Source organism: Eschrichtius robustus, chromosome 1 (assembly GCF_028021215.1).
Source record: "Eschrichtius robustus isolate mEscRob2 chromosome 1, mEscRob2.pri, whole genome shotgun sequence".
Lineage (NCBI taxonomy): Eukaryota > Metazoa > Chordata > Mammalia > Artiodactyla > Eschrichtiidae > Eschrichtius > Eschrichtius robustus.
This window is the reverse complement of record NC_090824.1, coordinates 91,393,843-91,418,153: the sequence shown is the minus strand read 5'-3', so window position 1 is coordinate 91,418,153 and position 24,311 is coordinate 91,393,843. Positions and strand designations below refer to the sequence as shown.

At 34.6% G+C, this 24,311-nt stretch overlaps 1 protein-coding gene across 4 annotated transcripts in view; it reads right to left on the bottom strand.

Moving 5' to 3' along the window:
- GOLM2 (golgi membrane protein 2) overlaps positions 1-24,311 on the bottom strand; it is a 101,798-nt gene that overhangs the window by 8,526 nt on the left and 68,961 nt on the right. The gene's annotated exons all lie outside the window — the stretch shown is intronic.

Below are 24,311 nucleotides of genomic sequence, written 5' to 3'. Positions count from 1 at the left end.
TTAGAAATCAAGAAGAGCAACAGACATAACACCTACTGTAGAAAGCTATTCAACAATATTCAACAAATGGACATTGAAAATAAAAATGCTAGGCAAACTAAGGTGTGACTCACAACACAAGTTAAACTACTTTGACACTGAAGTGGCAAAAAAGTAAATTTTATGTAAATTTTAGTAAATCCCTAAAATATGAATAACATTAACTTACTGATAATGTAAGAATTTAAGACTTTTTTAGAAATTATAAACACTTTCTATGATAGGTTTAAAATTTTTGGAATTATATTTTTAAAATTCACATTGCAATGAGACAAGCTTCCTCTGCTTGGAAAGAAAAGTTAAGTACAAAGAGAAAGAATTATGGAGGTATTGGTCAATTCTACAGATGGCTCACCACATCATCAGGCCAATATATTTCTAATTGCTGTGTAAAGAGTCATTCAGGAAATATCAAAATATATACACAGCTTATACAACTCAATATCAAAAACACAAACAACCTGATTAAAAAATGGGCTGAATAAACATTTTTCCAAAGAAGACATAAAGATGGCCAACAGGCACATGAAAAGATGCTCAACAATGCTAATTATTAGAGAAATGTAAATCAAAACCACAATGAGGTATTACCTCACACCGATCAGAATGGCTATCATCAAAAAGTCTATAAATAATAAATGCTGGAAAGGGTGTGGAGAAAAGGGAATTGTTGTGCACTGTTGGTGGGAATGTAAATTGGTGCAGCCACTGTGGAAAACAGCATGGAAGTTCCCTAAAAAACTAAAAATAGGGCTTCCCTGATGGCACAGTGGTTAAGAATCCACATGCCAATGCAGGGGACACGGGTTCGAGCCCTGGTCCGGGAAGATCCCACATGCCGTGGAGCAACTAAGCCTGTGTGCCACAACTACTGAGCCTGCGCTCTAGAGCCCACGAGCCACAACTACTGAGCCCACGTGCCACAACTACTGAAGCCTGTGCACCTAGAGCCCGTGCTCTGCAACAAGAGACGCCACTGCAATGAGAAGCCTGCACACCGCAACGAAGAGTACCCCTTGCTCACCGCAACTAAAGAAAGCCCGCGCGCAGCAACAAAGACCCAAGGCAGCCTAAAATAACTTTAAAAAATAAAACAAAACAAAAAACCCCCCTAAAAATAGGGACTTCCCTGGCAGTCCAGTGGTTAAGATTCTGCACTCCCAATGCAGGGGGCACAGGTTTCATCCCTGGTTGGGGAACTAAGATCCCACATTTGGCACAGTGTGGCCTAAAAGAAAAACAAAAAACTACCATATAATCCAGCAATTTCAGTCTTGGGTATATATCTGAAGAAAATGCAAATACTAATTCAAAAAGATACATGTACCCCCCAATGTTCATAGCAGTATTATTTACAATAGCCAAGATATGGAAGCAATCTAAGTGTCCATCAATAGATGAATGGATAAAGAAGATGTGGTATATATATACAATGGAATACTACTTAACCATAAAAAAGAATGAAAATTTTGCCATTTGCAACAACATGGATGGACAGAGAGGGTATTATGCTTAGTGAAATAAGTCAGACAGAGAAAGATACATACTGTATGTTATCACTTATACGTGGAATCTAAAAAATAAAACAAACTAATGAATATAACAAAACAGAAACAGACTTGCAGATACAAAGAACAAACTAGCAACAACGAAGACCCAACGCAGCCAAAAATAAATAAATTAATTAAAAAAACCCAAACAAACTAGTGGTTACCAGTGGGGAGAGAAAAGGGGGGAGGTGCAAGATAGGGGTAGGGGATTAAGAAGTACAAAGTACTATATATAGAATAAATAAGCTATAAGGATATATTGTCCAACAGCGGGAATAGAGCCAACATTTTATAATAATGTTAAATGGAGCATAATCTATAAAAATTTTGAATAACCATGTTGTACACCTGAAAATAATGTAATATTGTAAATCAGCTATACTGCAATAAAAAAAATAGTCAATCAGGAAAATAGTTAAAGAACAAATCATACTCACATAGGCTTTTTTTTGGCAGGGGGGCAGTTTACAACAGGAGACTGAAGTAAATGGGGATAATAAAAAAGAGCATAAAGTCATCTTAAATCTATTCTAGAATAGAGTTGGCTATGTACAATAAATAAATGGAAAAGTTGATAAAACAGAGTTAGAGAAAAGAAATGGATGTACAAGAGTTAAGAAGGAAAAAGAGTAACAAGAGAAGAATAGGTAAGCTATTTGTGAGAAAGACCCTGTCTCCTAATGATAGTAATACAAAACAAAACATTTTGATGTCATTATTATCTGTTTCTCTTATGATAAAATAACTGATGTCAATGTAAAAAGAAAAAAGGGAGATTTATAGAAATCTATATTTTCTTTTTTTAATATGCAATATTATGGACAAAATACCTGGAGCAGTTAAATCATCTTTATACAATGTGAAATTGCTGTTTTAAATATATAAACATTTTAATATGGTAGTTACTAGTGAGTTTCTCAAGATACACTATTTCCTCCAAGAAAATATTTTCATTTTTTATGAGAATTATGAAATATAGAAGACCAAAAAATTAGTCTAAAAAAGTTATTGCAAAATATAGTTAATTTAACTAATATTATAAGACATGGTATATTAATCAAAGAAATGGTTGACCTGTACCTATTATAATATTCCAACAAACAATTTACAAAGTTTCTTCTCTTTTTTTTAAAGGTGTTTGGTGTTCTGACTAGCCTGAATTCAGTCATAAAATTTCCATACTACAATTACAGTGACCTACAGAGATAATAAGAAAATCACTAACAAGAATGGATGACCACAATAGTAATTCATACAGTACAATAGACAACAAGAGACAAAAAACAGAGCCAACTACATAAAATTGCCAGTCAAGTTGGGGATATCAAACTTCACAGTAGACAGTGAATGAATATGGCTATATAAATAAAATGCATGATGCTGATCAATATAACAGACTGCTAAATTATCTAATTATTAGGCATCATATTTGCAAAAAATTATACAAGGGAGAAATCAGTGTGGGTTAGAGCTAGAAAGGAAGGTTTCAAAAAAGAGGCAATCAGGTTTCTATAGTGTAGTGGTTATCATGTTTGCCTCACAAAAAAGAGGCAAATATATTGGACCATGACAGAGAGAAGGAAAGGAGCATTCAAATAAGAACGAAGATGGAGTATTCAGGAGACAGTAAAGAGATTAATTTGACTGGATTTATATTAGAAAGCAGAAAGATGAAGTTTGAAAGATGAAGTTTGAATTGGGAATAATTATGGAAGACCTTTAAAGTCAGAGATTTTAAAAGGCTTCCTATATCTACTTCATAAGGTCATTGTACATTGCAAAGAAAGGCTTGTCTTCAGGACTGGTCCTTGGCTTGTTTGTGGGAGATAACTTCTGAGCCCTTGAGCCATGCTTACCAGTTTGATTGGACAAATTTATCCTAATGAAGTGATTCATGGTGAATATTTGTTTTTGCTAGGTGGAGGCAGGCAGGTCTAGAGTCTGAATAGCTGACCTCAGTCACGTGGGCACTACATGACTACATGAGGATACTACATGAATGACCCCCAATAAAAACCCTGGACACCAAGGATCACATGAGCTTCCCTGGTTGGCAACACTTCACATGTGTTTTGTCACACTTCTTTGCTGGAGACTGGAAGGAGACACCTGGAAGCTTACATCTGCTTTTCCCTGGACCTCGCTCCATGAGCCTTTCCATTTACCAATTTTAATCTCTGTCCTTCTGCTGTACTAAACTATAACTGTGAGTATTATAACTCCTCTGGGTCCTGTGAACTCTTCTATTGAATCATCAAGCCTCAGGGTGGTCCTGGGGGACTCCCAACAAAGCATCTTAATATATCTGTTCTGCAACTTGCTTTATTCCCTCCACATTATGCTTCTGAGATTTATCCATGTTGATAAATGTAGCTTTATTCATTTATTTTAACTCCTATGTGATTCCACTGTATGTCTGGTACATACACCTTGATATTATCATACTGATGAGTATTTGTTTTCAATTTTCAATGTAATAAACAATAAATATTCTTGTACATGCCTCCTTATATATAAAAACGTTTGTAGGTAACATATTAGGTGCCAAATTGCATGGTATGTACATCTTCTCACTCTTATGATCAATCTTTTGATTAACAAAATTCTTAATTTTAATAAAGCCCAATTTATCATCTTTTTCATTTATGGTTAGCTTTCTTGGGGGCTTACCTGGTTTTAGAAATCTTTGCCTACTCCACATCATGAATATATTCTCCTGTTTTCCTCCAGAAGTTTTATTAGCTTAAAATTTTAAATCTGCAATCTATCTTGAATTTAATTCTGTGTATTATGTGAGATAGGGGGGCCAAGGTTATTATTTTTCCACTTGGCTATCCAACTGACCCAGTACTATTTATTGAAAAGACTATCCTTCCCCCCATTGCACTGCAGTATCAACTCTGTCATAAATCAAGTGATCATATATATGTAGTCAGTTCCCGTATTCTCTGTTCTGTTCCATTGGTCCATTTGTCCATTCTTGTGCAAATACCACACTGTCTGAATTACTTTATCAATAACAGTTTTTATAATAAGTCTTGATACCTGGTAGTGGACATCAATAAGTTTTGTTCTCCTTATAGATTGTCTTGGCTATTCTTAGCAAGACATATATATGTATAGCTGAATCACTTTGCTGTATACCTGAAAGTAACACAACACTGTAAATCAACTATACGTCAAATAAAAAAAGTCACCTGCAAAAAGCTAAAACAAAGTTTCTTTTTAAAAATTTCATTTTATATGTTTACTGCTGACATATATAAATGCAATTAATTTTTATATTAATCCTATATCTAATAACTTTGCTAAATATATTTATTTAATAGTTTGTAAATTGTTTTTGAATTTTCTATATAAAAAATCATCTTAATATCAGTTTTATTTCTTCCTTTCTAATCTCTACACTGTTTATTTTCTTTTCTTGTACTTTATTTCATTGACTAGGACCTACAGTGAAAAGCTAAATAAAAGTGATAATAATGGTTATCCTAGTCTTCTTCTGGATTTCAGGGGAAAGTTTTTGATAGTTCACCATTAAGTATGATGTTTGTGATAGGATCTTGGCAGATACTCTTTATCAGATTAAGAAAATTACCTTCTAATCCTACTTTGCTTAGAGTTTGTTGTTTTTAAGGAATATATGTTGAATTTCCTCGAATGCTTTCTTTGCATGTATTGAGATGATTATTTGATTTTTCTCATATTTGGTGAATGTGGTAAATTACATAGACTGCTTTTCAAATATTAAATAACCTTGCATTCTGAGAATAAATCCAACATGGGCATTATGTATATAATTTTTATCTATCTTTGGACTTGATTTACTAACATTTTTTAAGATTTTTTATATCTATGTCAATAAGAGGGACTGTCGTATAATTTTCTTTTTTCATAGCATCCTTAGTTTTGCTATCCAATTTATGGCTAGCTTCATAAAATGAGTTGGGAAGTGTGTCCACCTTTTCAACTCTCTGAAAGAGTTCATGTTAGATTGGTTGCATTTCTTCCTTAAATGTTTGTAAGAATTCACCAGTGAAACCATATGGGCATGAAAATTTCATTAAGGGAAAGTTTTAAATTACAGATTCAATATTTTAAATAGACATGGGACTATTCAGATTTTCCTGACCTTCTTGAGCTAGTTTTGTATACAGGTGTTCTTCTAGGATATTGTCCATTTCTTCTAAATTTTCAAATGTTTCATTTTCAATTAGTGTTTCAAACACTAATTCATATTACTTCACTAAATATCTTCTAATATTGTTATTTGTAGGCTCTATATTGATGCTCTCTTTTTCATTCCTGATATTGTTAATTTGTGCCATCTCTTTCTGTCTTGATCTGTGCTAGGGGTCTTATTTTCACTAGTCTTTTCAAAGAAGCAGTTCTTGGTTTTGTTGATTTAATTATCAATTTTATACAGTGATCCTGAATTTAGTAATCCAGCTAAACTTTCTTATTATTTAAAACAGCATCTCTTTTGGGATGTGGTGAGACTTTTGATTACCTATTCAACTTATTTAATAGTTACCGGTTTACTAAAATTTTCAAACCTTCTTGAGCTAATTTTTGTAATTAATTTTCCAGGAAACTATTCATTTGATCTAAGTTTTCAAATTCATTGTCAAAGTTTTTAGAATATTATTTATTTTATCTCTTCTATTTTTCTTCATTAATATTAGTAGGGGTACGTTTATCTTAAGTTTTTTGTGGTTTTCCTTTTTGCTCCTAATTAGTCTTCATTTTCCATTTCATTTATAACTGCTCTTGTCTTTTATTTTTTCCTCCCTTCTACATTCTTTAGGTTTCCTTTGTGATTTTTTTGCTCCCTCTTTCTCTGAGCTAGATTTGCTTAGTTTCTAACCCCAACTTAGCTACTTACTAGCTAAGTAGTCTTGAAAGTGTTATGAAACTTCCTTGTGGGACTTCCTTGGTGGCCCAGTGGTTAAGACTCTGCGCTTCCACTGCAGGGGGCACGGGTTCGATCCTTGGTCAGGGAACTTAGTACCACCATCATTATAACAGTAGAAGTACACTTACTACCACCACTACTACTATTACTACTACTGTTTTGGGGTTGAATTCAACTCATTTAATTTTTAGGTTTTTTTCCTTAATGCTTTTGAGGCCATAAATTTAGCTGTAAATACTATTTCAGATGTATCCCTCACATTTTGATATGTGTGGTACTTATATTATTGTATCATTCAGTTCTGTAAAATTTGAAATGCCCATTACAAATCCCCCCAAAATAGAGTTGAGGATTGACTCTTTATAGTTTATAATACAGGAGTTTTAAAATAATATTCATGATATAAATTGTGTGACATTTACTAAGACTCCCTATGACCTAGTATCTAGGCAACCTCTGTAATTATTCCATGAGTACTTGAAAAATGTTTTTCTCTTCATTAAGCAGTGGGATCTGTATACATTTATATATATTTGAATAAACGATAGTTTTTGCTTCAAAATTTCTATAGTCTTGGTGATTTATAAGTTTTGAAAGAAGTATATTAAAACGTTTCCCATTAATTATGTAGTCACCAATTACTCCTTGAAATTGCATCAGCTTTTTGTCTTCCTATTTCCCGGCTATGTATTTAGATGAGGATTCCCTCTTTTTAGGAGATTGTTCCTCTTGTTACTATGGAGAATCCTTTTTCTTTTTTCCTTAAAATCTATTGTTATTTGCTAATACTTTACATCAGCTTTCTTTTGATTATTATTTCTCCAAGGAATATCTTTTTTTCTTACATTATAGCAAAATATACATTACATAAGATTTACCATCTTAACCATTTTTAAGTGTATAGTTCAGTGGCATTAAATACATTGACAGTGTTGTGGTCATTAAATACATTGACAGTGTTTACTATAACCATCACCACCATCTATGTTCAGAACTTTTTTCATCTTCCCAAACTGAAACTTTGTATGCATTAAACAATACCCCCTTCTCCACCCAGCCCCTGGCAACCACCATTCTGTTTCTATGAAATTTTACTACTCTAGGTACCTCATATAAGTGGAATCACAACAGTATTTGCCTTTTGTGACTGGCTTATTTCACTTATCATAACGTTTTTTTTAAAATATTTTAATTAATTAATTAATTAATTTATTTATTTATTTTTGGCTGTGTTGGGTCTTTGTTTCTGTGCGAGGGCTTTCTCTAGTTGCGGCAAGCGGGGGCCACTCTTCATCGCGGTGCGCGGGCCTCTCACTATCGTGGCCTCTCTTGTTGCGGAGCACAGGCTCCAGACGCGCAGGCTCAGTAGTTGTGGCTCACGGGCCTAGTTGCTCCGCGGCATGTGGGATCTTCCCAGACCAGGGCTCGAACCCGTGTCCCCTGCATTGGCAGGCAGATTCTCAACCACTGTGCCACCAGGGAAGCCCTATCATAACGTTTTGAAGGTTCATCTATGTTGTAGCATGTGTCAGAATTTCATTCCTTTTTAAAGCTGAATAATATTCCATTGTACATATATGCCATATTTTGTTTATCCATTCATTTGTTGAAATACTTGGGTTGCTTCCACCTTTTGGCTATTGTGAATAATGCTGTTATGAATATGAATGTACAAATACCTGTTCAAGTCCCTGTTTTCAATTCTTTTGGGTATATACCCAGAAGTGAGAAGCCTCTTTTATAGTCTTTTTATTTTCATGTTTTCTACGTGTTTGTGTTTAAGATTTAGTTGTAAACACTATATATAGCTGGATTTGATTTGCATATCCTTTTATCATCTCTTATAACAGGTAACTTTAATCTGTTTATATTTATCATGGCTTTTGTAGTATTTGATCTTATTTCTTTGATTTTACTGTTTAGATGCCTTTCTTTGAATTTTCTTCTTCCTTTCTTTCAATATTATCTCCTATTCCGCCTCTACCTACTGAGTACGTCTTCATTTTGTCCTTGCTGTCCTCATTAGCTGGTATAATATTCTATGTTGGTAGTTATCTTCTACTCATCACAATGAAGATACTATTCTATTATTGTCTGGCATTTAATTTGCTGATGAAAAATCTGCTGTCAATATAATTGTCATTCCCTGGAAATAATCTATATTTTCTGGTATCATTTAAGATTTTTCCCATTATTTTTAGATACTCTGAGGTTTTCCTACAATGCCTAAAAGCAAAGACTTTCTTCATTTATCCCAGGCATATCTAACAATTCATGTCTTTCTTCAACCTCAGAAAATTCTGAGCGCTTTAAAGTTTTCAAATTTCTTTTCAAGTATTGATTATCTACCATTTACTCTATTCAAAACTCCTATTAGACACACATATATCTTCTGTCTCTCTTAACATCTCTGTCACATATACATATGATATATACTTATCTCTATATCTATCTATGTCTTTGCTACTCTGTGCTACATTCTTGTTGAATATCTCAGTACAAGATTCCTAATCAGTCAGTCAACTATGTTCATGGTCTATCTCATAAGCTGAATTTTTATTTCAATGATTATACTTTTCATTTCTAAAATGTATAACTGGTTTTTATAGCTAGCTGTTTTTGTTTTATTTCTGCCTGTTTCTTAATCTCTTCTTTTTTTGAATAAGTTATTTCTTCATCTCTCTTTGAGGACCCTTAAACACAAAAATAATTTTCATGTTTCAATTGTTGATATGTTGGCTCTCTTAGCATTAACATTTTTCATATATTTGGGGGTTTTGGTTTGCTGATTAATTTTCAGTGTGGATGTGTGTATGGGAGGCGGGGTATTTGTGTTTTTTCTCTTCTACCCTCTCTGTGTTCACCTATATTATCTATTCATTTTATTTTATTTTATTTAAAATAAAATTGTTTTATTTTATTATGTATTCATTTTAGAGATGTCCCAGTTCCCCAGTCTAGGATAAGATTTTTAAATCACATTTCAGAGTTTCTATATCATGATGCTATTTGGGATAGCACAGATTCATTACAGAACTAATAGTGATGTGGTATGACCATGCAGCGTGGTCATAAGGCTGCATCTGCAGGTTTCTGGCTCCATAAGCCTTCAGGTTGCTAAACACTGTAGTTCTTGATGGCAGTCAGCAACATTTATTTTCTGCTTCCTCTGCCAAGGAAGATGGGGCCTTATTTAAATCCTGGCATTAAACAATAAGCCTGGCTCCCATTATATTCTTTTGCTCTTAAGAGTCAAATTCCTTGAAGCCTTATTTCCAGACCTGGAACCTAATAGGTCTAATCATTCATTTCCTTTCATCATCGTGTATTTTTGTTTCATTTCTTGACCACAGTAATTTTTAACATGTTTTTGAGATTATCAATATCCTTTTAGTTCTCTCTTTTTACATTTTATCTATTGTTATCTGTGTGAGCAGAGTGGATATCTCAAAGGTGATAAACTCACTAAGCCATCTAGATCAGAGGTTGAAAAATACTTTTAAAAAAATCCATACATAAAATCATGTACTCTCTGATACACTAGCTTGTCTCACCAAGTTGTTCAGGGGAATCATTAACCAAGTTAAATAAATGAATTTCTGTTGCTACTCACCCTGGAGCAGGCATACAGAAAAGCCCATATTGATCAACAATCACCATCTACTGTTTTGAAAGTCCTTGTGACTTTCAGTACAGGGCTGACATTTGAAATGAACTGTTTTCTCAATTCAAGGCATCTAAATATATAGAGTACAGCCCTCCTAATTGGCAAACAGGTGGGTCTTCCATGAATTCTCCGTTTCAACTACTTTGGAGGATGTCTGACTATTTCTTTGAAGTGTGCCTCCAGGATACTCTGAAGTATCCCCTAAACTATATTTTGTGTCACCATATAGACTACATTCTACATTTTAAATTAAACCAACCCAAATATATTTTCTAAATAATGGCAAAACGTGCCAACAAATTACCTAGCCATTTTTGCATGATGTGGCAAGACAAAATTAAATTTACAAAAAATGTATCAATATAAGTATGATATATTAAGTTATAAAATATACTAAATTTAAAACTGTCAAAAAAATTTTTGTGGTCATTGTATAATATCTAAGATTTTTTCCCCCATGTCCAGTAGTCAGTTTCAACAAAATTTTCAACTTGTTCTAACAGCATATCATTTAGTACCTACAGAATCAAATACTTTTATATTCATTACTTAGTTATACTTGTATTATTTGTACTTATTGGTCTCTCTATATACCTTTGGTCTCTAGATGAAGTAAAATTAGATGACGATATGGACTGAGATTGTAACTGTCTCCATGATGTAAAAGGAGTCGGGACAGAAAAAGATATTTCTTCACATACTCAGACACTTTCTTCCTACTCCTACTTCGTACTTTCCATTTATCAATAAGGCCTCATTATGATAACAGTGTTCTGTCTCTGGCATTTTCAATGCAGTACCTTTTTTCTCAAGACTACCATCTCCTCATTTACCATTTTTCAATATTACTTCTCAGTCTAATGCCCCTTGCTCGCTAACTTTCAGGTAATACTTCCCTCTCAAGCCCAGTCTAACCTCATGTACCTTTCTATACTGCCATGGATTCCTAACAGCTAAGCCCCTGCCCTGGATCAACTACAAGGTTTCTATTCTATATTCTCATGTTATAGAAAGGGGCCACAAACTCAAATGCCTCCAAGTATCAGACAAGCAAGATAATTGGATGTAATACGTCAAAGTGGGATTATGAGAAATGGGACAAGGCAAGTCTCATTCTAAACAGAATAGTCATAATCAGTCCCAGTGATTATGTCAAACAATCTGGTTTAAGAGAATTAGAGGCTTCGAATTTTACATGAAATCTCTTGACTTTTAAATACTGGCAACTATTTCAGATTTTTAAAAATCACTGTGTGGACTGAACAAAACTAATATGCTAGCTGGATATGGTGAAGTGTCATCAGTTTTCAATCTCTGCAAAGAATTATTTTTGCTATTTAACAAAGTTTTGGAAACAGAACATATAGATCTAGCCTAACACAAGATCACTTTCTTCTAGTTCCACTAAAGCCTGGACATTCCTATAAGCCTTAATCTCCCTAATGAACAAATACACTTATCCCTCATCTGCTATTCTAAACGTTCTCTTTTACCTATTTTGAATGCAGATGGAAAAGTGAAGTTAACAATTAAAACTATAGAGGGAATTCCCTGTCAGTCCAGTGGTTAGAACTCCATGCTTTCACTGCTGAGGGCCCAGGTTCAATCCCTGGTTGGGGCACTAAGATTCTGCAAGCCACACAGCATGGCCAAACAAACAAACAAAAACAATTAAAACTATAGAGAAAAAAAAATGCCCTTAATGCTTATTCATGAAGAATAAAGTCAGAATAAAATGGCAAAAATTTTTAAAAGACAATAGAAATGGAAATTTAGTATATAAAAACTTAATACACACAACGAAACAACAGAGGAAAAATTGTGTTTACAAATGCATAGTGTTTTGCCTAACAGGCGTTTGATAAAATTTGTTTATAAGTTAATATATTAGTAAGAAAGAATTAAGTGTGAAGAATTAAGTATCTGTCCAAAAACTTAAAAGGGGAATAAAGTGACAAGTCACAAATAGCAAAGAATAAAATAAAAGGCAGATTGAAAATTAAAAAGTGGCAAAATTAGTAGTTGGGTTTTTTGAAAATAAAAAAAATTTAAACAATCCATAAACTACAATTTAAAAAAAGAGAGAGACTATAAAAGTTTCAGGACTAAGAATTTTAGAATAAAGAAATTAAAAGTAGGGAACTTCTCATGTATAATATAATTTATGACCAAGTAATCATTTTGATTGTGTGACTAACTACAGAAATATAAAATTCCAAAAGTAATGCAGTAAGTTTAACAAATGTTTACTATGTACATGCAAGGCTGGGAAAATAAAAAAGAAGAAGACACAGTTTCTGCCCTTGTGAGTTACCACTCTAACAGAGAGGACATGTATACAAACAGTTATAGGATTCAGGACACACTACCCAACATTGAGGTACTTTAATCTTTTGTTTTCCAGATTTAAGGAAACCTTTTCCTCTTATCTCTTAAACTATCTATAACACAGCAATTTGGTGTTATTTATTTTTATTCACAAAAGTATACTTTTGTGACTAAAGATAAAACAACTACTTTTTCTCCCTACCTAATCCCTCCAGAATGCAGGAACTCTTAGTCAGAAAGCTTGTTTTCATGGCAATATAGTTATTTTAAGTTCAGTAAGAATCTGCTCTCCTTGTAATAGAACACAGTTGGAAACTTTGGCTATATTACCAAGGCTCTGACTAGAATGTCATATTTGAGAATGATGCATAAAATCAGATATGACCAGACAGCTTCATGGAACTAGGGCTGAGATTAAAGTGTCAATACTTATAAAGTGCCCCCATCCTCCCTCGAAAAAAACCAGTTTATACCTGGTATACAAAGTTCCCAGCCTTACAGATGAATAAGGAAGGTCACTTCCTGGCAGGCCCAGGAACTTCAGGATATCTTGTGAACCTCAAGAAGATAGGAATTGTCTCTAGGTACTGCAGGCGAAGTCTGAAGGCGAGTCTCTGGCTTGGCTTCCTCGCCTCCAGAGGCTTTTAAAGATCCAATCTGAGAATCCTTATGAAAAGTTCCAGCAAAAAAAACTCAAAAGACCTATGTGGTCAATCACTATTCTTGCACTCACATAAATAATCAGGCCAAGTTTAATGAGACTAGACTTATTTTGAAAAATAGTCTTTGATTATCTTTGATAGAAATGGGGTGACTATAGAGAGAAAAATGATGCTTCAATAGAAAATGACAGTAAACCCTTCTGGCTATTAAATACTAGTCCTATTTATTGTCTTTAAGATCTTGTTACCTACCTGCAAACTAGACTAGATGCTGAATCCTTTTAGTTTCCTTCAATATCTGGCTGCAACTCTCCAAATTAAAGTTTCCAATTTTTCTCACCCCTTCTAACTTTGAATCATTAAAACTTAAAATTGTCCTTTTCCCAAAGCCTTGCAAGCTGAAGATGGACAGTTTGATATAAACTTCAGAGAAATCACCACAACAGTTCATGTATGGACAACCTTTGTGCCTGTTGCCATTTAGGCCACTTAGAAAGTTCAACAGATCACCTGATGACATCACCAGATATTCAAGGAAAAGCTGTCATATTGCCAATGCAATATGAAGCATCTGAAGATGCTTCAAGTCCAACATCTAGAAAATCTTCTTGATTGACTGTCTTCTGGACTAAAAAACCGAGTTTACAGTTTGTACCAACCATTAACCTTTGTTTTTCTTATGTTTCCCTTGAAATACCCAGGACTGAGACTAGTTCAATGGGTTATGGAGCAAGCTAACAACTCAGTTTCTGGATTGTGAAACTTCATATGGAAGTTTCAGACAGGGGAATGACAGGTTTCACGACATGCAACCTGAAAATATAGCACCTTGAAATATTAAATATTTCAAGCTGAAGGAATTTGAGAAATGGCATGTGCAGAAAGGACTTTCTGACCTTCCCCTGAAGCAGGTCATAAAACCCTCATGTGAGTGGTACCCTCCCTATACCTGGAGTAAAGGAATATCCTTATATCCAAGACAGAAGGACATCAAGAAGAACCTGAACAAATGAGCCTTGCTAAATTTCTCCCAGTTTACTACACTTACTTCATATCCTTTGTCCTATCATATCTTTCCACTCTTCATCAAGCCTATTATAAAAACATTCAATGCTAAGTATTTAGCATTGATTGGAAAAGGAATAGTTGGTCCTAAAATCTGTACCATAGTGAGATACCAGATTGCACTATTTAATTATGTAACAGCTAATAAAAAAACAAACAAACTAAGAATTTGGAAGGAATATTCAGCTGTCTAAGACTCCCATTAATTTGGGCAAGACAAATACATTTCTTTTGAAGACTGAATAACAAATTTGTTGAAGGGTTCGCAAGTGGAGGGGGAAATGGAATATTATTCAGCCATAAAAAGGAATGAAAATGGGTCATTTGTAGAGACATGGATGGACCTAGAGACTGTCATACAGAGTGAAGTAAGTCAGAAAGAGAAAAACAAATATTGTATATTAACGCATATATGTGGAATCTAGAAAAATGGTATAGATGACCTTATTTGCAAAGCAGAAATAGACACAGATGTAGAGAACAAATGTATGGATACCAAGGGGGAAGGGAGAGGTAGGAGGAATTGGGAGATTGGGATTGACTTATATACACTATTGATACTATGTATAAAGTAGATAACTAATGAGAACCTACCGTATAGCACAGGGAACTCTACTCAGTGCTCTGTGGTGAACTAAACGGGAAGGAAATCCAAAAAAGAGGACATATATGTATACGTATAGCTGATTCATTTTGCTGTATGGTAGAAACTAACACGACATTGTAAAGCAACTACACTCCAATAAAAATTAATTAAAAAAAATAATAAATTGGAAGGGGAAATTAGCCTAATAATATAGATTTGCACTTCGAACACTAATCTAGAAGAAACAAAAAGTAGGCAAATATGTTCCCAATTCTGCATTAATTATTAACTAGGAGGGCTGAGCCCATGAAGTTCCAGACATGAATAATGATCACTCATTTGTATCAAACCTATAACTTGTTTATTGGCAAAGGAAACCTTTTCTTTATGAACGGGTCACTAAACACGTTTTAGACTTCAGAGATAATTCATTAAAAAAGGAAACTTTTGGGCCTCCCTGGTGGCGCAGTGGTTAAGAATCCGCCTGCCAATGCAGGGGACACGGGTTCGAGCCCTGGTCCGGGAAGATCCCACATGCCGCGGAGCAACTAAGCCCGTGCGCCACAACTACTGAGCCTGCGCTCTTGAGCCCACGAGCCATAACTACTGAGTCCGCGTGCCGCAATACTGAAGCCCGCACGCCCAGAGCCCGTGCTCCGCAACAAGAGAAGCCACGGTAATGAGAAGCCCGCACCTGCTCACGGCAACTAGAGAAAGCCCACACGCAGCAACTAAGACCCAACGCAGCCAAAAATAAATGAATAAAATAAATAAATTTAAAAAAAAAAAAGGAAACTTTTGCAGCATACTGACATTCTCATTTACCGTTTCAGTTACTTGGAGGTAAAACTTACCCTAATGTTAATCTAAAATATTAATCTTGAAAATGGATTTTTAAGAAAGAAGATATCACTCAAAAGAGAAAAAAGACAAAAAATACTACATATACATTTCATTGATTCTAAGATGGACTTTTTCACATTTAATACTGGTAACATCAGCATACATCTTCAAATCAGTGATGTGTCATAGTGTAACTGGCAGCAACTTTTTTCCTTTCTTGGGGGTAAAAAAAAAAAAAAAAAACGTGTTGGGATTTCCCTGGCGGTCCAGTGGCTAAGACTCCACTCTTCCTTTGCAGGGGACACGGGTTTGATCCCTGGTCAGGGAACTAAGATCCTGCAAGCCGTATGGCGTGGCCAAAAATTAAAAAAAAGTGTTGAACTTAAAATTAATGACTTTCAGATTCAATGAAATATGTGATCTGTCTTCTGCCTTTCTCTGTTTAAACTGAATGGATATCTCTCCCTCTGCCTCTTTCTTCCTGCCTTTAAAAATGTATCTTAAAGAATCTCTTACTTTTCTCTAATATTTGCATGAGTATTAAGTGTTGTGTGTATGTATATATATTTTACATATACATATTATGTAAATATATAATTTTATAGTTAGACATATTATTATGGAATATGTTGAAATTAGGGAATTTGAAATTATTTCACTAAGGGGAGGAGACAATAGAGAGGAAATTCTCAGTAAAAGGGTGGGTAAACTCATACAGTATTTCCATAATCATGTTTTGGTTTGTACCAATAGCTTATTGCACAATGACCTGGAGAGAGTCACCTTGACACTGACTGAAAACAAAACGAAGATTAAAAACTTTCTTGGATATCATGTTCCAAAAACTTTTTATTCATCTTATATTTTTTCTCAGTTATATCCAAATGATGTCAGTAATAATAATGCCAATTTCTCTAAACTAAACCACTTCTGCATACATCATTTTTATAATGTAAAATGATTAGATAAATTTTCTGTACTACTACAGTAATTATTTCCCATATATACTTACTGTTTAAATTTTTTTAAAAATAAAAATTCAGGTTTAACCATTTATTTGGGTCTCCTTTTCCTTATGAAGGGACCTGTGTCATGTTAAATAAATTTGTAGGTTTTTTTTCCTGTTAATCTTTCTCAGTTTAATTTTCAGACCCAGCCAGGGATCCTAAAAAGGTCATGGAAAATTTTTTCCTCCCCTTCAACAGTTAATTACAAAATGATGCGGTATATACACTAATGATAATATGTTCAATGGATTGAAGTACAGTTGACCCTTGAACAACATGGGGGTTAGGGGTACTGACCCTCCACACAGTCAAAGATCTACATATAATTTAAAGTTGCACCTCCATACATGCAGCAACCACATCCTCATATTCAATCAACTGCAGACTGCGTAGTACTGTAGTATTTACTAGTGAAAAAAATCCACATATAAGTGGACCCATGCAGTTCAAATCTATGTTGTTCAAGGGTCAACTATACATTGAGAAGGGAATGATTGATTTGGTCAAGACAGTAGGGATATGAGAAGGGCTTTATCAAATAGATGCCAGCAGAGCACAGCTTTAAAGTACGATTAGGAGTTTGCCAGAAATAGAACAAGAAAAGGAACTATTAAAGAATTTTTCCAAAACTTTAAAAGTATAGAGGAGGTAGTGTGATACAGTGAAAAAGCAGTGAACCTGAAGATAAGGGACCTAGATAACAGTCCCGGTTGTTCCACTATTTGCCTCAAGTAAATTAAACACTCTGGATCTAAATTTTCTTGTCTGTAAAATGAAGAAATCACATAATAGTGGAGTCTCAAACTTTAATGTAAATATAAATAAGGTCTAGGGTAGGGTCTGAAATCTTCTTAACAATCACAGGTGATGTGGATGCTGCTAGTCCAGAGTAGTGAGTAACAGGGCATTAGATTATCTCTAATGGTTCTGTTAGGAAACCATTGACCAAAACCACCCACCTTGGCCAGACATCATAATAACCACCTGCATGAGTAGTCTCACAACAGGAGGTCCTGATAATGAACACAGTGCTGCCACCACAAACCAACTGGGAGAATTTGGTTCCCAAAGAAGGGAGGAGACACCAGTCCATAATATGTCCTGCCAACCTTCCAGAAACCCTCCTGCTGGAAACCATCTTGACTGAGAGATGCACACGCCATCAGGAAGGGCCTTGAATAGGACCAAATATGGGCACAGGCAAGATGATTGGCCAGAGACAACCCAGAAAGCTAACCTTATTACCATAAAACCTGAGACTGCAAGCCACGTGGCAGAGCAATTATCCTGGGTTCCCTTACCTTGCTGCTCTCTGCTCGAGCGCTCCTTTCCAATAAAGTCTTTTGCTTTGTCAGTAAATGCGTCTCCACGGACAATTCATTTCCAAGTGTTAGACAAGAGCCCACTCTAGGGCCCTGGAAGGGGTCCCCCTTCTGGTAACAGTTCCTTGTATATACCTTAAATATTTGTTTTCTATTCTATTCTATTTTATTTTTCCTTTTTAGTCACTCTGCGCAGCATGCAGAATCTTAGTTCCCCGACCAGGGATGGAACCCGCAACCCCTGCAGTGGAAGCACGGAGTCTTAACTGCTGGACTGCCAGGGAAGTCCCAAATGTTTATTTTAAATAATTCTTCTACTATATAGAAACTTTTAGGCAAATATGATTTTGAGGAGGATAAAACCAAAGAAGAAAACAGTAAGGATTAAAAAAAAGGATGAAATTGTAATTAAAACTACATTTGAGGCTAGTCATAGAACTTGATAAACTGACACTTCTGGAAGAATAGAGAAAAATTTAGTTTTTTAAAAATTTTAAGGTAGGTTCAGATTATTATAAAGCAATGTAATGAATGCGTATTGCCTATGTAATGAAGCCTCCATAAAAACCCATGGAGATTTGGGGAGATTAGCATGCTTGGAACAGGCATGGAAGCTCTGTGCTGTCCTATGCAACTCTTCCATATGGCTCCTCCTGAGTTATATTTTTTATAAGCTGGTAATCTAGTAAGTAAAATGTTTCTCCGAGTTCTGCAAGCTGCTCCAGCAAATTAACTGCACCCAAGGAAGGGGCTGTTGGTACCTTAGATCTTCATCCAGTCAGTCAGAAATATAGGCAACAATCTGGACTTGTAATTGGCATCTGAAGTGGGGGAGGACTGAGCCCTTAACCTGTGAGATCTGAGGCTATCTCCAGGTAGATAGTGTCAGAATTGAGTTAAACTGTAGATACCCAGCTGGTGTTAGAGAATTGCTTAGTGGTGTGGGAAAAACCCACACACATTGGAATTGGTATCAGAATCATACCATATGCTACAGATAAAGACAAGAAATGGAAAAAAATGGAAATTCTAGAGAGAGATAAAAATAGTGAAATAAGTTAATGTGAGTTTATGGGTGTACAAGATAAACCAGAAGTAAATATCACAAAGGGAAAATAAATAATAATCCTGGGACAAGTGGTTATCAAGATAGAGAAAACTAAATTTGGATCACTGAATATTCCAAAGAGGTCAAATAATCCATTCATGGTAAAAAAAAAAATAAATGAAAATTGAGTAGTATATTTACGGCCAGAAAAAGGACAGATGATTTTCAATAAAAGAAATGAAAGTTGTCATAAGAGTCAAGATGGATATGCTGGAATATACACAAATAAAAACCTATTGTGTTAAATTCAGCTAAATTGCAGGATACAAGATCAACAAATAAAAATCAGTCATAATTGGAGAAATGTGGAGGAAAGGGAACGCTTATGCTCTTTGTAATGTAAATTGGTGCAACCACTACAGAAAACAGTATGAAGGTTCCTCAAAAAATTAAAAATATAATTACCATATGATCCAGAAATTCCATTTTGGGTATTTATCTGAAGAAAATGAAAACACTAACTTGAAACAGGTACCCCCATGTTCACTGCAGCATTATTTACAATAGCCAAGATATGGCAACAACCTAAGTGTCCATTGGTGGATGAATGGACAAAGAAAGTGTGGTATATATATGCAATGAAATATTATTTAGCAACAAAAAGGAATGAAATCTTGCTATTTGCAACAACATGGTTGAACCTTGATGGTATTATGCCAAGTGAAATAAGTAAGTACCATATGATCTCTTTTATATGTAGAATCTAAGAAAAAGTAAAACAAACAAATAAAAATCAAGCTCATAGGGACTTCCCTGGTGGCACAGTGGTTAAGAATCCGCCTGCCAATGCAGGGGACATAGGTTTGATCCCTGGTCCGGGAAGATCCCATATGCCATGAAGCAACTAAGCCCGTGAGCTACAACTACTGAGCTTGTGCTCTAGAGCCCACAAGCCACAACTACTGAAGCCTGCGTGCCCTAGAGCCCAGCCCGCAAGCCCGCGTGCCGCAACTACTGAGTCCTGCGTGCTCTAGGGCCCACGTGCCGCAACTACTGAGCCCATGTGCTGCAACTACTGAAGCTCGTGTGTCTAGAGCCCGTGGTCCGCAACAAGAGAAGCCACTGCAATGAGAAGCCCGCATGCCGCAACGAAGAGTAGCCCCCGCTTGCCACAATTAGAGAAAGCCCACAGCAACAAAGACCCACTGCAGCCAAAAAGAAAAAAAAAAAAAAATCAAGCTCATAGATACAGAGAACAGATTGGTGGTTGGCAGAGGTTGGGGGTGGGGACATGGGAGAAATGGGTGAAGGGACGTCAAAAGGTAAAAAGAAAAAAAAATGTAGTTGATGTAAAATACTCATAAAATTTTTGAATCATATTCAAAATATTGACTTTTTATATATATATATATATACACATATGTTTATGTATATGCTAATGTATATGACATAGGTATATTTTTACAGTATATTTAAAAACACTATTATTTCTAAAAGAGTGAAAATAAAATACCATTCTAAGATGAACCCAAATATTAGCATATTCTTAGACATTTGCATTAAAATTTTTAAAACCAAAAGCCAAGGAAACAAATAAATCAGTCATATTTCTATGCACTAGCAATGAACAATCTGAAAAGGAAATTAAGAGAACAATTTGATTTACAATAACATAAAAAATAATTAAATGTTTAGGAATAAATTTAACCAAGGAGGCGAAAGACTTGTACACTGAAAACTACAAAAACTGCTGAAGAAAATTAAAGGTACCCTAAATAAATGGAAAGACATCCCATCTTCATGGATTGGAAGACCTAATATTGTTCAAATGATAATACTCCCCAAAGCAATCTAAAGATTTAATGTAATTCCTATTAAAATCCCAACTGTCTCTTTAGTAGAAATAGACAAGCAGATCCTAAAATTCACATGGAATTGTAAGAGACGCCAAACAGTCAAAATAATCTTATAAAGAAGGGCAAAGTTGGAAGACTCACACTTCCCAATTTCAAAACTTACTACAAAGTGACAGTAATCAAAACAGTGTGCTCCTGGCATCTGGTCTCAATGGAACAGAATTAAGAATCCAGAATAAACCCACATGTGTGTGGTCAACTGATTTTCAACAAGGATACCAAGACTGTTCAATGGAGAAAGAAGGTGTCTTCAACAAATAGTGCTAGGACAACTGAATACCGATGCACAGAAGAATATAGTTGGATCCTTACCTCATACTGTATATAAATATTAACTTAAAATAGATCAAAAACTTACATATAAGAGCTAAAACTATTATTGTTGTGACCATTTTGCAATGTATACAAACACTGAATCATTATGTTGTACACCTGAAACTAATATAATATTTTAATCAATTACACCTCAAGTTAAAAAAAGAGCGAAAACTATGAGGTTCTTAGAAGAAAACACGACCTTTTTGATTTGGCAAAGGTTTCTTAGATATGACACCAAAAGCATGAACAACAAAAGAAAAATAGATAAATTGGACTTCATCAAAATTGAAAACTTGCATCATGGGACACTATCAGAGAGTGAAAAAACAAATGATAGAATGGGTAAAAATATTTGCATATCATACATCTGATGAGGGTCTAGTATTCAGAATACACAAATAATGCTTAAAACTCAACAGCAAAGACAAACAACCCAATTTTAAAATGGGCAAAGGACTTGAATATACATTTCTCTAAAGAAGATATACAAATGGCCAACAAGTACATGAAAAGATGCTCAATGTCATTAGCCATTAGGGAAATGCAAATGAAAATCACAATGAGATACCACTTCACACGCGCTAGGATGGCAACAGTAAAAACAACAGCAACAGTGGAAAATACTGATACTGTTGACAGGGATGTCGAGAAACTGGAACTCTCGTGCATTGCTGATGGAACCGTAAAATGGTGCAGCTGCTGTGGAAAATAGTTTGGCACTTTCCTATAAAGCTAAACATAGAATTACCATATAACCCATCAATTCTACATCTAGGTATACACTTAAAGGATTGAAAACAAGTGTTCAACAAAAGCTTGTAAATGAATGTTCATCGCAGCACTATTCACAATAGCCAAAAAGTGGAAACAATCCAAATGCCTATCTACAGATGAATGGATAAACAAAATGTATTCATACAACTGAATATTATCCAGCCAAAAGAGGAATAAAGTACTGATACCTGTGACAACATGGCTGAACTCTGAAAACAGTACGCTAAGAAAAAGAAGCCAGACACAAAAGGCTACATATTGTATGATTCCATTTACATGAAATATCCAGGATTCCAGGTGAATCCATAGAGTCAGAAAATAGGTTAGTCATTGCCAAGGACTGTGGGTAGGAGAAAATGGGGAGTGACTGCTTAATGGGTACAGGGTTTTCTTTTGTAGTGATGAATACTTTCTGGAACTAGACAGTTGTAATGATTGCACAACATCATAAATGTACTAAATACTGCTGAATTGTGCACTTTGGTGAATTTTATATGTATTTTACCACAATTTTAAACTTATTTTTAATTTCTAAAAAAATCATTTGCATGATATAATAAAGTCTCATATCACAAAAGGCAGAAGAGGAAACTGTAGTAAAGTTAATTTATCAAAGGTTAGCATCTGAATTATTGATAAAGATTTGACAGAAAGGTATAGGATCAATCTCCAAAGTTATCAGGCTCAGTGGTCAAAACTGATGCACAGATTATATACCAAGATATAATTATAGTATAATTCCTCACATAAAAATGGACAGGCCACCAGAAAGTAAATGCCTATTAAAACACCCTTAAGGAATCATTATATTCTAAATGCCTTACAAAAGAGTTAAAAAGCAAATGTGGCCAGGCCTTAGGGAAATAAATAAATGTAAACATCTCTAGTGACATTGTGAAACTGTCCTAGAGAACAATCTGACATCATGTAACAGGAGCTATAAAGTTAGTCAAGTACTTTGACCTAATAAATTCAGTTAGGGGACTACACTTTTAAAGGAACACCCAAAGTAGGAGAAGCAGGAAATAATTTGAAAAAAAGATATTCATAATCATGACATCTAACATAAGAAAATACGAAATAATTTAAATAATCAAAGAGTAGAGCTAAATGAACTACTATTATTGCCTAAACACAATGGAATATATGCATATGTCTACGTGTGTGTATATGTATATATGTATATTTTTAAATGACAACTACATAACTATTTGATAGGTTAAAATGCATGTAAGAAATAATGCCAAAGTAAATCACAAAATAGTGCTCACATTGATTTCAACTCTATATATACATTGAAAAGAATTCGGAGTAAGATTTTAAAACTCAATAGGCTCTTTTAAAAATAAATTGTAGGAAATTCCCTGGTGGTCCAGTGGTTAGGACTCCATGCTCCCACTGCAGGGGGCACAGGTTTGATCCCTGGTTGGGGAACTAGGAACCTACATGCCACACGGCACAGCCAAAAAAAACAAAAAATTGTGTAAAGTAATAATTTCCTGGTGATCATTTTCCAATCACATTCTTTACCCAAAGACTGGTTAAAAAAAAGAGAGGTAAGACAACAATAACAATTTTTATAGAATAAACTATACGTAGAAGAAAATCTTGTGATCAAATTAAGATATTTTATCTTAGTAAGATTCTGACCTTATTATAAACCTCTTTTTGTTGAGATAAAAGTTTTGAAGCCAATTCCCCAACAAGATTTGGAGGAAATATTTTTTCACTGTATTTAAAATGTTAACCATATTTTTGTAAATAAAAACATTTTTTATATAATACTTCAGTCAAGATACATGGATATGCTTTAAAATGTCAATGAAGGAAAGTCAATTAAATGTACACAAACTATACATTCATATAGATGCAGAAATACGAATAACTGTCATAAGACCAATTAAAAATGTAACACTGTGCAGTTATCACAGTACAAACAACCTGTGTACAAGTAAAGGCCTAAACACTGCTCTGAAGAGTTGTTGCCATAGAAGCCATCATTAAAAGTAAACAAAAGCAAACTGGAGCTTTCAGACATTCTGTCTATTCAGAAGTTGAAGGGAAGAAGCCTTAAAAAGCAGAAGCAGTGAAAAGTACAGTTTAAGAGAGCTGGTCTAAGAGCCGCTGTCCTGTCCCCAATTCTGTCTACTACCAGAATTTTTTCTTATACATCTTGAAAATCTACCAATTAGAAAATTATGCAGATTAACAGGTATTGTCCATTTATCATAATCAATACCTCTGAAACAATTAAGCAGTCAAACATTATTA